Source organism: Bufo bufo, chromosome 11 (genome assembly GCF_905171765.1).
Source record: "Bufo bufo chromosome 11, aBufBuf1.1, whole genome shotgun sequence".
NCBI lineage: Eukaryota > Metazoa > Chordata > Amphibia > Anura > Bufonidae > Bufo > Bufo bufo.
In genome coordinates this window covers 76,184,168-76,199,499 of record NC_053399.1, presented here as the reverse complement: position 1 = coordinate 76,199,499, position 15,332 = coordinate 76,184,168, and positions in this window count along the sequence as shown.

The following is a 15,332-nucleotide window of genomic DNA, read 5'->3' as shown; positions in this document are numbered from 1 at the left end:
TCTTTCACAGAAAGCCAAAGGTATGCAAATTTACTTACCTGAGAAAAAGAGTGGATAACCTATCTATTCTAGCCAGAAGATTGAAGAGATGTGAATTTGCATATATTTTTCCTAGAAACCAAGAGTATTGTTGCCTGGCATACAATACTGATTCATATTTTTGGTCTCCCTAATAATAAAGAGTACCCCAAAGAGTACCCCACAAGGCCAGTTAACCTAGCAGGGCAATTTTCTTTTGAGACATTCTAGTTCTCTAGTCCTTTTAGAAAGAGAACTAGCTTGCCTATTTTGTTGAGAGAAGTGTATGCTTGAAGGGATGCTGTAGCTCTCTTGTCTTACTTTTAGTTGAATGTCACTTTGAGGGGACTCTTTCATTCGTCTGAAATTAATCCCAAAATAGAAGTGCACATTCTTAAAAGGGTTGTCTGCTTTTGCTATACTGATGACCTATCTTCAGTTGAATAGGAAGGAACAATCCTATTAAAAATACACCTGCATAAGGATGCACAGCGAGCAGCTAAAAAGTGAGGAAAACACAGATAGAAACATCTTTTAAAGTTAGAAGACCTTGAAGGGACCTCTGGGTCGGTACTCTTTCTATAATGGAGACCAGTTAATATATGTGATGACTAGAGATGAGCGAATTTCTCAAAAATTAGATTCGACCGGTTCGCCGAATTTTCCGAAAAAATTTGCTTCAATCTGAATATATTTGCGCCGAATCACGATAAAAAAACTGATATTTCCAGGGTGCATAGAGCCTTTATATGGGTGTAGAACACTGTGCCTTGCAGAAACACGCATAGGGAGTGTGCTGGGGTAGTGAAATAATACCGTCAGTCAGTATGACATGCAGATAATAGGCATCGCTATTAGAATCAAACTGCACACTTCACTTATTTGGGCAGTCACAGGGCCAAAACCGACCAAATAACTCAAGTATTAACTCAGTCTTACAGGTCGATGTTAGTGTCAAGAAGAAGCGCACTCCTTTTACACCCTCGTCAGCCGATTCCACATAGATATCTACAGAACCTGCTCTATTAAACGCTTATACAAGTAGAGCCCCCCGACAGAGTGGAGAGGGTGTCAGCAGTAAATTTGTGTTGACGTCACTGATTAATTTGCCCTTCCTCTAATCCGTCAAAACAATAACCCACCAAAAATGGATCCTGTCTGTGGAGCATACGCCTTCACTTCATTTGCTCAATAATCCATCAGTATTGCTAATGCCCAAAAAAAAAAAACAGGAGTGGATCTAATACAGAGATGACACATGAATGGAATATTTGCATGTCTTCTGTGTTTTGTACCTACTCCTACTTTTGGCTACCAAAATCATAAGCCAATTCTGATGGGATCATACAGGCCTTACAGCTAGTACCTAGACAGGATCCGTCGTGTGCCTCATTTTTCCTTCCTTCTGACAGATCAGAAGAAAGGTCAAATAAATGATGATGTCAGCCAGGCCGAAAGCCAAAATAATGGACCAGTCATTAAGGGGGGAGGTTAGGAACAGCATGAGAATTCCACAGAGTGTACCTATGACATAGTGGTGAGGTGGAAACAGCATGAGGAGACCACAGAGTGGCCCAATGGCAGGGTCTGGAGGTGGAAGCAGTATGAGGAGGCCACCGAGTGGCACAATGACAGAGTCTGGAGTTACCAGCAGTATGAGGAGGCAATTGAGTGGCACAATGACAGAGTCTGGAGGTGGCGGATGCAGCAGCATCATGAGAAGGCCGCCGAGTGGCACAATGACAGAGTCTTTAGATGACAGCAGTATGATGAGGCCAGCGAGTGGCAAGGTGACATAGTGTGGATATTGCAGTAGCATGACTAGACCACAGAGTGGCAAGGTGACATAGTGTGCAGATGGCAGCAGCAGCATCAGAATCCCAGAGTGGCAAGGTGACATAGTGTGGAGATGGCATTAGCAGCAGCATCAGGAGGATACCATAGAGTGGCAAGGTGACATAGTGTGGAGATGGCAGCAGCAGCAGAAGTATAACACAGAGTGGCAAGGTGACATAGTGTGGAGATGGCAGTAGCAGCAGCATCAGGAGGATACCATAGAGTGGCAAGGTGACATAGTGTGGAGATGGCAGCAGCAAATATGAACTTACTCTATTTTTCTCTTTTTCTCCAGAAATATGGCATTAAACGCTTATTGTAGTGAAATATGACAAGAAACACTTTTAGCGCCAATAACAGCAAATATGAACTTAGTCTATTTTTCTCTTTTTCTCTAGAAATATGGCAATAAACACGTTTAGCGCAAATAAAAACAAAAGTGACCTGCGTATATATTTCTCGTATTGTATTAAAATATGCCACTAAATGATATCAGCGCCGTTAACAACAAAAGTGACCTGCGTATATATATTTATCTTTTTCCACAGATAAAAGCCACTAAAGGCTTTTCAACATAGCACTTGCACCCCAATAACTAGTTGCTGGAATGACAGAGCTGTATTATGACTATCTGGATCTCCAAGTAATGCTTCCCTGCACTAGTAAATCCCTCTTTTTTCACAATGAGGTTTTTCCTATGACTCTCCCTAGCATTTGCACACTTCTCTCCCTGCCTATGAAATGATTCCTCTCACTATCCTTTCCCTGCACTAGTAAATCGCTTTTTTTTTTTTTTTTAACAATTAGGTTTTCTTTCACTTTCCGTAGTACCTGCATACACATCTGTCCCTGAACAAAGTACGATGGTGAATGGCAGAATCTAAGATGGCCACCGTATTTATAGGGCTGTGACATCACCGGGCTGGCTGGCTGCTGATTGACTGCATGCATGGCATTATGGGTCATCCTGCCTTCCCAGAGTTCCTTGCCCCATGTCCTCACACGTGTAGCCACCATTTTAGCCACCATGTTAGGAAAAATTGAGATTCGTTACCACGAAGCGCGAGGAAATTCACATTCGTACAGAATCAGCTTCGATTCGCTCATCTCTAGTGATGACTATTGTAGGCTAGACAATGTTCCTCTTGATTTCTGGGAAAATATATGCAAATTATTATGTCCAACATCTGCTGGCATCAGATAGATTTAGAAAAGCTTATTTGAATATCTTTCCTAGAAACCCAGAAGGACAGTGGTTGTCCTACAGTACTTTGCATATGTACTTCACATTCTCCATAATGCGAAAGAGTACCCCCTAGACAATGCATATATATTGTCAAGAAACACAGATTAGTATACTGGGTTTTCTCTCACTCTCTTTCTCTCAGAATTTTTCCCAAAAATTTGGTGAAACTGAAACTAACGGAATCTTGACAGACTCACTCATTTCTAGTACTGTAGATGGTGGGATATTTGAAGTCTTTGCAATTTTAAGTTTTTTTGCAGATTGGTGAACTTCTGCCATCTTTGCTTCTGAAAGGCTTTGCCTCTCTAACATGATTTTATTTTACATCCAGTCATGTGACTTAGTAGCAAATTGCTACTCCAGCTGTTTTTCATTAGTATCAGTGGCGTACTAAGGGAAGGGAAGGGGGGATTTTGGGGCGGTCCGCCCTAGGTTCCGTCTCTCAGGGGGGTGCCAGAAGCAATGAGCGCTTCCATCAATACAGATCGATCACCGCTCAGCTCCCAGCGCTCCTCCCCTCCTTCAGACCGGCGGCGCACAGAATGGTGAAGCAGGAAGACTTCTCCCCGCTCTACCATTCAGACTGCAGGCACAGATTGCGCTGCCAGCCTGTGTGGGCGGAGCCTACAGCCCAGAGATCTGCATAAGCTCCGCCCACACTGTGCTGCAGAACGATCTGTGCCTGCAGGGAAGAGAGGTGATTGAGCTTCAGGAGCGGGACAAGGTGAGTAGTTACTGTGGGTTTTTTTTAATACAGAGGGGGCACAGAGGGCTTTATTACTATGGAAGGGGCACAGAGGACTTTATTACTATGGAGGGGGCCCAGAGGACTTTATTACTATTGGGTGGGCACAGATGGCATTATTACTGTGAAGCGGGCCCAGTGGGCATTATTACTGTGAAGGGGGCACAATGGGGATTATTACCATGAAGGGGTTACAATGGGGATTATTACTATTAAGGGGGCACAATGGGGATTATTACTGTGAAGGGTGCACAATGGGGATTTTTACTGTGAGAGGGCACAATGTGGGCATAACTACTGTGAGGGCGCACACATCTGTACAAAACTACTGTGAAGGTTGTACAATGATGGCAATACTACTGTGAGGGGGTACAATTTTTTTTAAGAATTAGGGGGGGGGGGCAGAGAAAGGACCCGTCCCGGGTGCCAAACAGCAATTTGATGTTGCTGCCATCAAATTCTGAATGAGTTAATTTTTTTAAATGAAATTATAATGTTTAACTTTCAACATCTGATATGTGTTCTATCGTCTATTGTAAATAAAATATCGGTCTAGGAGATTTTCATATCATTGAACTCTGTTTTCATTTACATTTATTTACATTTTACACGGCACAGCATCCCAACTTTTTTGGAATTAGGGTTATTTTTGCCATAGGCATCAGATACATGATCCATGGACTGAATAATCATTTATATTGTAGAGATGAGCATCTGACAAAGCTGCATTGGTTGTACATATGATGTATTAGCCCCTGTAGAAACCTCTGCCATTTCCTATGTATGGCACCAAAATATAAAATCCAAACTGACCAATGTATAATTTTCTTGATTTTTGAGGGAGCGGATTGGCAGGCTGCCCTTATGAGACAGCCTATTTAATGTGTAGAATACCTATAGTTTTTTTTTAACATAGAATAATACATTTTAAAGGGTTTTTTCCAGATTACTGTGGTTTTTAACAGATATGCTCATATAGTTGCTTACCTCATATATCTTTTCCATTCTTTTTTCCAATTTGGACTCTCATGACCCATTTTCAGCATGTTTACATCCTGTAGGTAGCACTTCCTGTTGCTGTATCCAACCAACCCCATGATGCACTTCTCCTTTCTAGCTCCGCCTCCATCCCTAAAAACATCCAGCTGGTTTAAAGCTCCTCCCACCCAGCTAGCTACACGAGCACTCCCTATCATTACCCCTATTGCTGCTTTTACATACTCATGGACATAAAATCACAGAAAATAAGTATGAGCCACATGGACATGTGATCACAGCTCAGAATGGAAGAAAGGTAAAAGAAACACATTACAACACTACAGCTAACTTCATAAATTATTATTTTTAAGGATGTCGATGCAAACCAGAAAACTCCTTTAAGGCTACTTTCACACTAGCGTTTTCAATTCCGCTATTGAGATCCGTCAAAGGATCTCAATAGTGGAAGAAAACGCTTCCGTTTTTATCCCCATTGATTGTCAATAGGGACAAAACTGAACTGAAGGAAACGGAATGCTCCAAAATACATTCCGTTCCGTTTGGTTGCATCCCTATTGCAGACAGAATAACGCTGCAAGCAGCGTTTTTCTGTCCGCGATGTGGACGACCGGGATGGATCGAGACCCATTCAACTTGAATGGGTCCGTGAGCCGTCCGCACCACAAAAAAAAATAGAACAAGTTCTATTTTTTGTTGTGAGGAGGCACGGACAGAAACCAATCCGTGCTTCTGTTCCGCATCTTCGTGATTGCGCACCCATTCAAGTGAATGGGTCCGCATCCATGATGCAGAGTGCACGCAGGCCGGTGCCCGTGTATTGCGGAACCGCCGTATGCCTAAGAGGCCTAAGGCTGCATATATCATGTCTATTATGTGATTGTGAAATCACTGAATTAGTAACAAAATTATGAAATATAAAAAAGTTACATTTTTGTAAAGAATTTTTATTTTTTTAACTGTGTAATCATTCTGTCTTTACCATGTAAGAATTAGCTTTAATTAAGCTTAAACAAAATAATATAAATGTTATTTCTTTGCCATGCATAGCTTCTATAGTAGACATAATAGTGAGTAGATCGATAGATAGATAGATAGATAGATAGATAGATAGATAGATAGATAGATAGATACGAGGGGTAAATATTGCAATTCTTTACAGTGTATTGTCGTCAAAGCCTTATGCTCACACTAATTTCATAAGTAAATTTAATTTGGGTGATGAATAGCCAGTGATTTCTAGGGCCATATGGTAAGGCTACTGCATTTTCCCAATGAAAATTGACCTTTACCCTTGTAAGTGCTTATGTTAGTTATGTTTCTGAAATGTGAAAAGATTTTCTGTCATTGCTGTATTTTATTTTCATCCGTGCATAAAACATTTTTCTTATGCCTGTGAATGAAAACATACTAGTGAAGTGCAATTCATTCTGGCTAAATGGCCTTATTCACATTTGCATACTTATGGCAGTGGTGTGTGTAAGGAAGCTTTAGAATTTAGCCTCAGAAGTTTTTTGCCTACTATTCTTTGTTTTGACTTTAAAGGGATTGTCTGAGAAAATTAAAAATCTCAGACAAGCCCCCAATTGGCTAAAATAAAAATATATGTTATACTCACCTTCTTTTCCTGCTCCATTCTCTGTGGCGCTTGTCCAGTACTTCTGCTGCTGCTTGTTTTTAAACTGTCGGTGCAGCCAATCACTGTCTACAAAACTCTACCACTGAGGACAGTGATTGGCTGCAGCGATCGTGTACCATATACCTGCATTTCAATTATGTATTTAGTAAACAAGCATCGTCAGGACCTTCAAAGTTCGGTTTTCACGTTCAGGTTTTTTTTATGGAGTTTTTTTAAGGCAAGAAAACAGATCATAGAGGAGGACATGTATAAAGACTGCAGGAGGGATGTATCATGATGGGACTTTTTGAATTCAGTTTTGATTTGAGAAAGGTTCGCCAAATTGATCAAAAGTCACTAGTTGTTTTTTATAGGTTTTTTATAGGTTTGGCTTATTTTTTAACCTAACATTTTGAATTTAAAAATGTTACTCCAATTTTTGTATGCCACCCTCCACCTACTGGAGTCATTTTGGTACTTTTTTCGAAAAAGTAAAAAAAAAACAAAAAAAACTGTGATTAATCTGGAGTGAACCTAATTAAAGGGTTATCCAAGAGTCAGAGAGACCTCCCAGAGTGACTGACCAGTGGTGGAGATCATACCTACCTAGTCACCGCCACTGGGTTTGGTGTCTAATGCTCCCAGGCCAGATCTTCCTCTCCATTCTGCACGGAGATCATCATCTGTCAATGGGCAGACAAGTGACCACTGCAGCCAATCACAGGGTGCAGTGGTGACCTGCTCCCCTTGCGTCATTTGTCCAGTCATCATGACACAAGGGGAGCTGGTCACGTGCTCCCCTATTGACAGATGTTGATCTCAGCACAGCAGAAAGAGGAAGAGCCAGCCCAGGAGACAACGAACCTAGTGGCGGGGACCAGTTAAATATGATCTCCACCAGGGATCAGCCACACAGGAAGGTCTGCCTGACTCTTGGATAACCCCTTTAACATTCCTAAACACACCCACTTCCCCAGGCAAATAATATTGGTGCAAAATGGCACTTGGGACAAAATCTTAATCTTTTGTAGATCATCCCTTGCCATATACTTGTAATCAAAAATACTGTGATTCAGGGTTCTCTGTACTGGTACCTCGTACAGGGATGAGTGTGCTGACATTGCATTGTATTATTGTCAATATAAGGACATCCTTCTTGTTATTTTGCTTGACGCACAATACATTGTGGCTGCATATTTCCCTGCTCTCTACATTTGTGTGTTTTCCCATGCAGCAACCTATAGAAGCTTTTCAGATTTTTTTCTGACAATGCCACATACCGATATACTTCTGGAAGCAAGGCACTTGAATAGTGGAAAACTAGTATAAAAATGATCATCCAGGTATAGGTGATAACCCTGGGTACCAGTGCACCATACAATTTTTAGAGTAACTCCCAGGAAAGGTGGAGGATCAATTCTGATGTCTTTGTTTTCATGTATGCTAAATCTGTAGGCGTAACCTGAAATACTCTCATACAGTGTATATGTAAGCCGTGTACCGGGGTGGGCTCCCCAGCATACAGTGAAGTCACGAACGAGGAAAGCAACCCCAACACCAGCTTTTGCCAAAACAGAATTTTACTTAAATGTGGCAATAAACACAACCACAAATGCTGGGAACATACAATAAATTTACATACACCCATCCCCAAAAGCTGAGACCCTTGCACGGCGCCCTCTGATGGATGCAGGAGGAAAGTGCAGTAATTTACCTCCTGGCGGGCACAACTAAACTGCCACAACTTACCTATTATTACCCTAAAAAAACAAGAACCCGTGTACAGCACAACAGATTACAATCTTACAAAGCTCTACAGTATTCCCCCTCCCATAACTAGTCCTGTAGCACGTGCCTGAGTATGCCTTCTGAGCAAAATGCCAGCCTGGCTTGAGTTTGTGGGAATTTTATCAGCTCCTGAATGTGAAATGTCACTTTAAGTTATGGAGTCCTTGCAATGAACAGTAGCAACCCTTGTGGCCTGACACAAACAGAGACCGTAACTAACTAACTAACTTCAGGCCTGGTCTCAGTCTCTAGGCGCCAACATTGTAATGAGGTGCATGCACGATCTCACCGACCTGGGTCTGCTTTGCATCCACTGGTGACTCTGAACAGAACAAATGCCTCTCCAACAAGCATGCAGTACTGCAGAGTATGTAGCTTTGCTCCTCAGCTCTCATTAGCATTCCTGGAAGCAATCCTCGTTCCTCTGGACAGGATCAGGATCTTGAACACAATTAGCTTCACTTAGCTGCAGCTCTGGTCACTGAGGGATGCTCTTAGACCTGGATGCCATTGGATTCTCTGCTCACACAGTTCCTAATTCTCCGCTTTCTCTAGGATGGCTGCTTCCTTTTCTTCTCCAGGCTCTGAAACCACCTCTCATGAATATGGAAATCTATGCAGCCTGTTATCTGTGTTTTGGAAACAGCGGCATCTTGTGGCCAAAAAGCAGAATGTCAGTCCAGATCATTTAATTTAATCTATACAGTGTTCAGACAATGAGAGCTGTTTCCCCATCTCAAATATACATCTTCACACCATACCTTGCCCTCTTACATAGCAGCTACTGGCGAAGGCTTCCCTTAAAATGTACCAGTGACATATTCGAATCAATGTACTTCTTAGGGTGTATAATTGGGAAAATGTGGAACTAAAGTGGTCTGTGGGGGGCTTAAATCCTGGGGTCATCTTGTGCACTGCTCATTATTGTTGTTAAACAGGAAAATGAAGATTGTGTCAAATCAGGTCCACTGTGCTCTTGGATGGCTTCAAAAGTTTCTTACTTAGCACAATACCTCAAAATTGTATTATCTCCACAGTATCCAAAGAAGTCCACCTGCGGGGCTGGGAATATGTAAAATGTGGGATTTTGCTCAATTAATTGCTGTATTGTCTGGGTCACTTCAGAGAAATAGACTTTGAAAGTCTGTTTCCTGGAGCCCTGCTGTTTTCGATTGGATCCCTAATCTGCCCATAAACCCAGGGACCTGGGTTCTAATCTTGAAGATTGTGATCAATATGTGGTCACTGCTCTCAGCGGAAGGGGCATCACAGTAGATGTTTGGGGTGCCTTCTTGAGGCTCCTCATCCCCCAATGTAAGAGAAAGACATCAGGAGGAATAGGGAATTGGGTTGAGCGAACCCGAACTATAAAGTTCGGGTTCGTACTGAACTTTAGGATTTTTGGACCCAGGACCTGAACCCTAACTTTTCAGTAAAAGTTTGGGTTCGGTGTTCGGTAAGTTAATGGCGCCTTTTGAAAGGCTGCAGAGCAGCCTATCAACAAGCGTTTAACTTGTGTGCCCTTAGAAGCCATTACAGCAATGCCTACTAATGGCATGGCTGTGATTGGCCAGTGCAGCATGTGACCCTAAGCTGGAGTCATGTAGCGCTGCACGTCACTCTGCTCTTATTAGTGTAGAGATAGGATGCTGCTGCTGTGAGGGAGAGAATAGGAAAGAATCTTTTATCAGAAGTGCTTGTTAACTCAGCTTTCTACATAGATTTTGTTTTGTGGGTGCAGTGCACAATTTTTTTACCCTGCCCTGAGCCCAGTGACACAGAAAAAAAACTTTTATCCATCTGTTAGTTAGGTGGGCGTCGGCGGCCATTTTATGCAAGTTCAGTGCACCAGCACAGCATATGTGCATTTGTGACAGTCAAGTACAAGCTTTAAATACAGTAATTATATTCTGGGTTTAAAAAAATCACCCACTTTTTGCAAGACCATACATCTGGGTCCTTTGCTGCATTTGTCACAGTGAAAAATAAGCGTTAGATACTGCTGTCATATTCTGTTATTAAAAAAACACCCATTTTAGGCAAGATACTATATTTGCGGCCTTTACTGCATTTGTCACAGTGAAATAAAAGTGTTAGATACTGCTATTATATTCTGTTATTAAAAAAACACCCATTTAGGGCAAGATACTAAATTTGCGGCCTTTGCTGCTATTGTCACAGTGAAATACAAGCGTGAAATTCTGAAATTATATTCTGGTTTAAAAAAAACACCAATTTTTTGCAATACCCTACATCTGGGGCCTTTGCTGCATTTGTCACAGTGAAATACAAGCGTTAGATACTGCTGTTATATTCTGTTATTAAAAAAAACACCCATTTTGGGCAAGATACTATATTTGCGGCCTTTGCTGCATTTGACACCGTGAAATACAAGCGTTAGCTACTGCTGTTATAGTCTGTTATTAAAAAAACACCCATTTTGGGCAAGATACTAAATTTGCGGCCTTTGCTGCTATTGTCACAGTGAAATACAAGCGTGAAATACTGAAATTATATTCTGGTTTTAGAAAAACACAAATTTTTTGCAATACTCTACATCTGGTGCCTTTGCTGCATCTATTTATCCCCAGGACTGTGACGAGGGGACATCCTCTGCGTCTGGAGGAAAGAAGGTTTGTACACAAACATAGAAAAAGATTCTTTACGGTAAGAGCAGTGAGACTATGGAACTCTCTGCCTGAGGAGGTGGTGATGGTGAGTATAATAAAGGAATTCAAGAGTAGTGATGAGCGGCAGGGGTCATATTCGAATTCGCGATATTTCGCGAATATTTTGTAGAATATTTGTCGAATATTCACAAATTCGAATATTCCTTATATTCCATGATTTTTTTTACTCGAAAAATCGGCAAGGTAATGATCGTGTAATATGCAAATTTTCGTGTAATATGCAAATTTTCATCATGCGATTTTTTTCAACGTACAACTATTAGACAGAGAAGAATATAGCACTATATTAGCTAAATTGCTCTATATTCGTTTTTTTTCGAATATTTGCTATATTGCTATAACTTCGTTTTTTCGAATATTCGTAATATTCTAAAACAAGAATATATAGCAATATAGTGAATATTCAGAAAAAAAAAGAATTTAGAGCAATTTAGCTAATATAGTGCTATAATCTTTTTTTTTTATAGTTGTAATTTTTTTCCAATCTGAAAGAAGATTATAGCACTATATTAGCTAAATTGCTCTAAATTCGTTTTTTTTTTAATATTCACTATATTGCTATATATTCTTGTTTTAGAATATTACGAATATTCGAAAAAACGAAGTTATAGCAATATAGCAAATATTCGGAAAAAAAAATGAATATAGAGCAATTTAGCTAATATAGTGCTATAATCTTCTTTGTCTAATAGTTGTAAGTTGGAAAAAAAAATCGCAATAAAAATTTGGAAATTCGCAAACAACACTACTCCTAAAGTCAAATATACTGCAGCCTTCTCATTGGCCCACAAGCTAGAAGCAGGGAGGGATCATGTGTACTGATTACGAATATATATCACTATATTCAAGATATTCGCAAATTTTCGATATACCTATATTCGCGATAAAAATTCGAAATTCGAATATTCGTGATCAACACTATTCAAGAGGGGCCTGGAAGTATTTCTGGAGCGTAATAATATTACAGGCTATAGCTATTAGAGAGGGGTCATTGATCCAGGGAGTTATTCTGATTGCCTGATTGGAGTCGGGAATGAATTTTTTATTCCCCTAAAGTGGGGAAAATTGGCTTCTACCTCACAGGGTTTTTTTTTTTTGCCTTCCTCTAAATCAACTTGCAGGATAACAGGCCAAACTGGATGGACAGATGTCTTTTTTCGACCTTATGTACTATGTTACTATGTACTATGTTACTTAAATACAAGCTTGAAATACTGCAATTATATTCTGGGTTTAAAAAAACACCCATTTTTTGCAATAACCTACAGCTGGGGCCTTTACTGCATTTGTCACAGTGAAATCCAAGCTTGAAATACTGCAATTATATTCTGGGTTTAAAAAAACAAGCGTTAGATATAGCTGTTATATTCAGTGAAAAATACGATGGAAAAATCCAGATCTTTTATTGATGCAGTAAAAACTTTACAATCCTCATAAGCAAGAATACAGTCTACGCGTTTCGGACCTTCATATTTCAGTCCTTAATCATGTCATGATTAACTATTGTTAATCATACCACCATACCATACCAATAGTTTGGTGGGTGAACGCAGTGTCTCTGCAACGACCGCCCAGCAAAGAATGAGAAAAGCGTCAAATAAGGGACGTGGACCCGGTCGTGGTGCTGCTGGTGGAGCTCCTGTTGCAGGGAGAGGATGTGGTCGATCTGTGCCAGCTACACGCACAAGTGAAATACCTTCCTCAGGTGCGAGTAGGCAACAGAACCTTCAGCGTTATTTGGTAGGGTCGAATGCTGCTCTACGAATAGTGAGACCAGAACAAGTACAGGCGATAGTAGATTGGGTGGCTGACAGTGCCTCCAGTTCCTTCACATTGTCTCCCACCTAGTCTCCTGCTGAAAGATCAGAGTTGGCACCTGCAGCTCATGTCTATCAGTCCTTCACCTCACCCCCTTGCAAATCAGCCAAGCAGTCTGAGCCCCAAGTCATGGAGAAGTCTCTTCTTCTTTTTGATGACTCTGCTAAGCAGGGTTTCCCAGGGCCATCCACATAGCCCTGCCCCAGAAGTGGAAGACATTGAGTGCACCGATGCCCAACCACTTATGTTTCAGGATGAGTACATGGGAGGACCACCGAAGCACGACTCGGATGATGACAAAAAACAGGTGCCAACTGCTGGGGCTTTCTGCAGTGTGCAGACCGACAAGGAGGGCAGGGGTGAAGACTGGGTGGAAGATAATGTGGAGGACGATGAGGTCCTCTCGCCCCTAAATGGAATTAAGGTCATGCGAGTGACCTGTGTAGTTCAGGGGAAGAGGCGGTGGTCACAAAGAGCCACCAGCACAGCAGAAGAGGGAGCAGGGTGCAAAAGTGGATCGCCGTCCCCTAGACAGTACGCCTGCTACTGCCCACCGCAGAAAGGGACCGAGCACACCAAAGCCAGCTCCAAGGAGTTCCCTGGTGTGGCATTTCTTCAGACAATGTGCTGACGACAAGACACGAGTGGTTTGCATGCTGTGCAATCAGAGCCTGAAGCGAGGCATAAACGTTCTCAACCTGAGCACAACCTGCATGACCAGGCATCTAAGTGAAAAGTGGAGTAGACACTTCAAAAACAAAGAAAGGTCTCTGGCTCCTCCTGCTTCCTCTTCTGCTGCAGTCTCAGCCTCTTCATTCACCTCTGGAGTGAAATTGGCACCAAACAACCCGCAAACTGAGGATCTGCCAGCAACGCCATCACCTGGGTCACCAAGCATCTCCACAATGTCCCATGGAAGCGTTCAACTCTATCTCCCAAACACTGGAGCGAAAGAGGAAGAACCCCCCTACCCACCCGTGATCCCTGGCCCTGAAAGCCAGCATTTCAAAATAAATGGCCTTGAAATGCTGTCATTCTGTCTGGTGGAGACAGAGAATTTTAAAAGCCTTATGGCGGTGGCTGTCGCACAGTACATTGTGCCCAGCTGCCACTACTTTTCCAGGCGAGCCATCCCTTCCCTGCACAACCAAGTGGGGGAAAAAATCTGGTGTGCACTGCGCAACGCCATCTGTGGCAAGGTCCACATAACTACGGATACGTGGACCAGTAAGCACGGTCAGGGACATTATATCTCCCTAACAGCACACTGGGTAAATGCAGTGGCGGCTGGGCCTGAGGCGGATAGCAGTTTGGCGCATGTCCTTCCACCACCGAGGATTGCAGGGCGCTTCAGTTTGCCTCCTGTTGCTTCCTCCTCCTACTCCGCTTCCTCATCCTCTACCGCCTCCTCACACGGTCAGCGTAACACCTTCACCACCAACTTCAGCACAGCCAGCGGTAAATGACAGCAAGCAGTTTTAAAACTTATCTGTTTGGGGGACAAACCCCACATTACGCAGGAGCTGTGGACAGGCATGGAACAACAGACCGATGAGTGGTTGGTGCCAGTGAGCCTCAAGCCCGGCCTGGTGGTGCGCGATAATGGCCGAAATCTCATAACAGCTCTGGGACTAGCCGGTTTGATGCACATCCCTTGCCTGGCGCATGTGCTGAATTTGGTGGTGCAGAAATTCCTGAAAAATTACCCCAATATGCCAGAGCTGCTGCAGAAAGTGCGGGCCATCTGTGCGTGCTTTCGGTGTTCTCACCCTGCTGCTGCTCGCCTGTCAGCGCTGTAGTGTAACTTCGGCCTTCCCACTCACCGCCTCATATGCGACGCGCCCACAAGGTGAAACTCCATCATGCACATGCTGGCCAGACTGTGCGAGCAGAAGCAGGCGATAGTGGAGTTTCAGCTGCAGCACGCACGGGTGAGTCGCTCTGCATAACAGCACCACTTCACCACCAATGACTGGGACTCCATGCGAGTCCTGTGTGCCTTGTTGCGCTGTTTCGAGTACTCCACCAACATGGCCAGTGCTGATGACACTGTTCTCAGCATTACTATCCCACTTCTATGCCTCCTTGGTGCTTCTGGTGATGATGGAAGAGGATGTGGCACAGGAGGAGTAGGAAGAGCGATCATTTCATAGGGTTTCAGGCCAGTCATTCAAAAGTGGCTCCGAGGGTGGGTTCCTGCACCCACAAACACCAGGTACACAATTGTCCAGCCAGGGCACAGTTCTGGAGGATGACGAGGAGATGGAACCGTGTTCACAGTAGGGTGGCACCCGAACCAGCCCAAGGCTATCACTGGTGCGTGGCTGGGGTGATACAGAGGACACAGACAATACACCTCCCACAGAGGACAGCTTTTCTTTGCCTCCGGGCAGCCTGGCACACATGAGCGATTACATGCTGCAGTGTCTCTGCAACGACCGCCCAGTTGCCCACATTCTAACTTGTGCTGATTACTGGGTGGCCAGGCTGCTGGATCCCCGTTACAAGGACAACCAGTGGCGTAACTACCGGGGAAGCAGCTGCTTCGGGGCCCGGGCTGCCAAGGGGGCCCGGCGT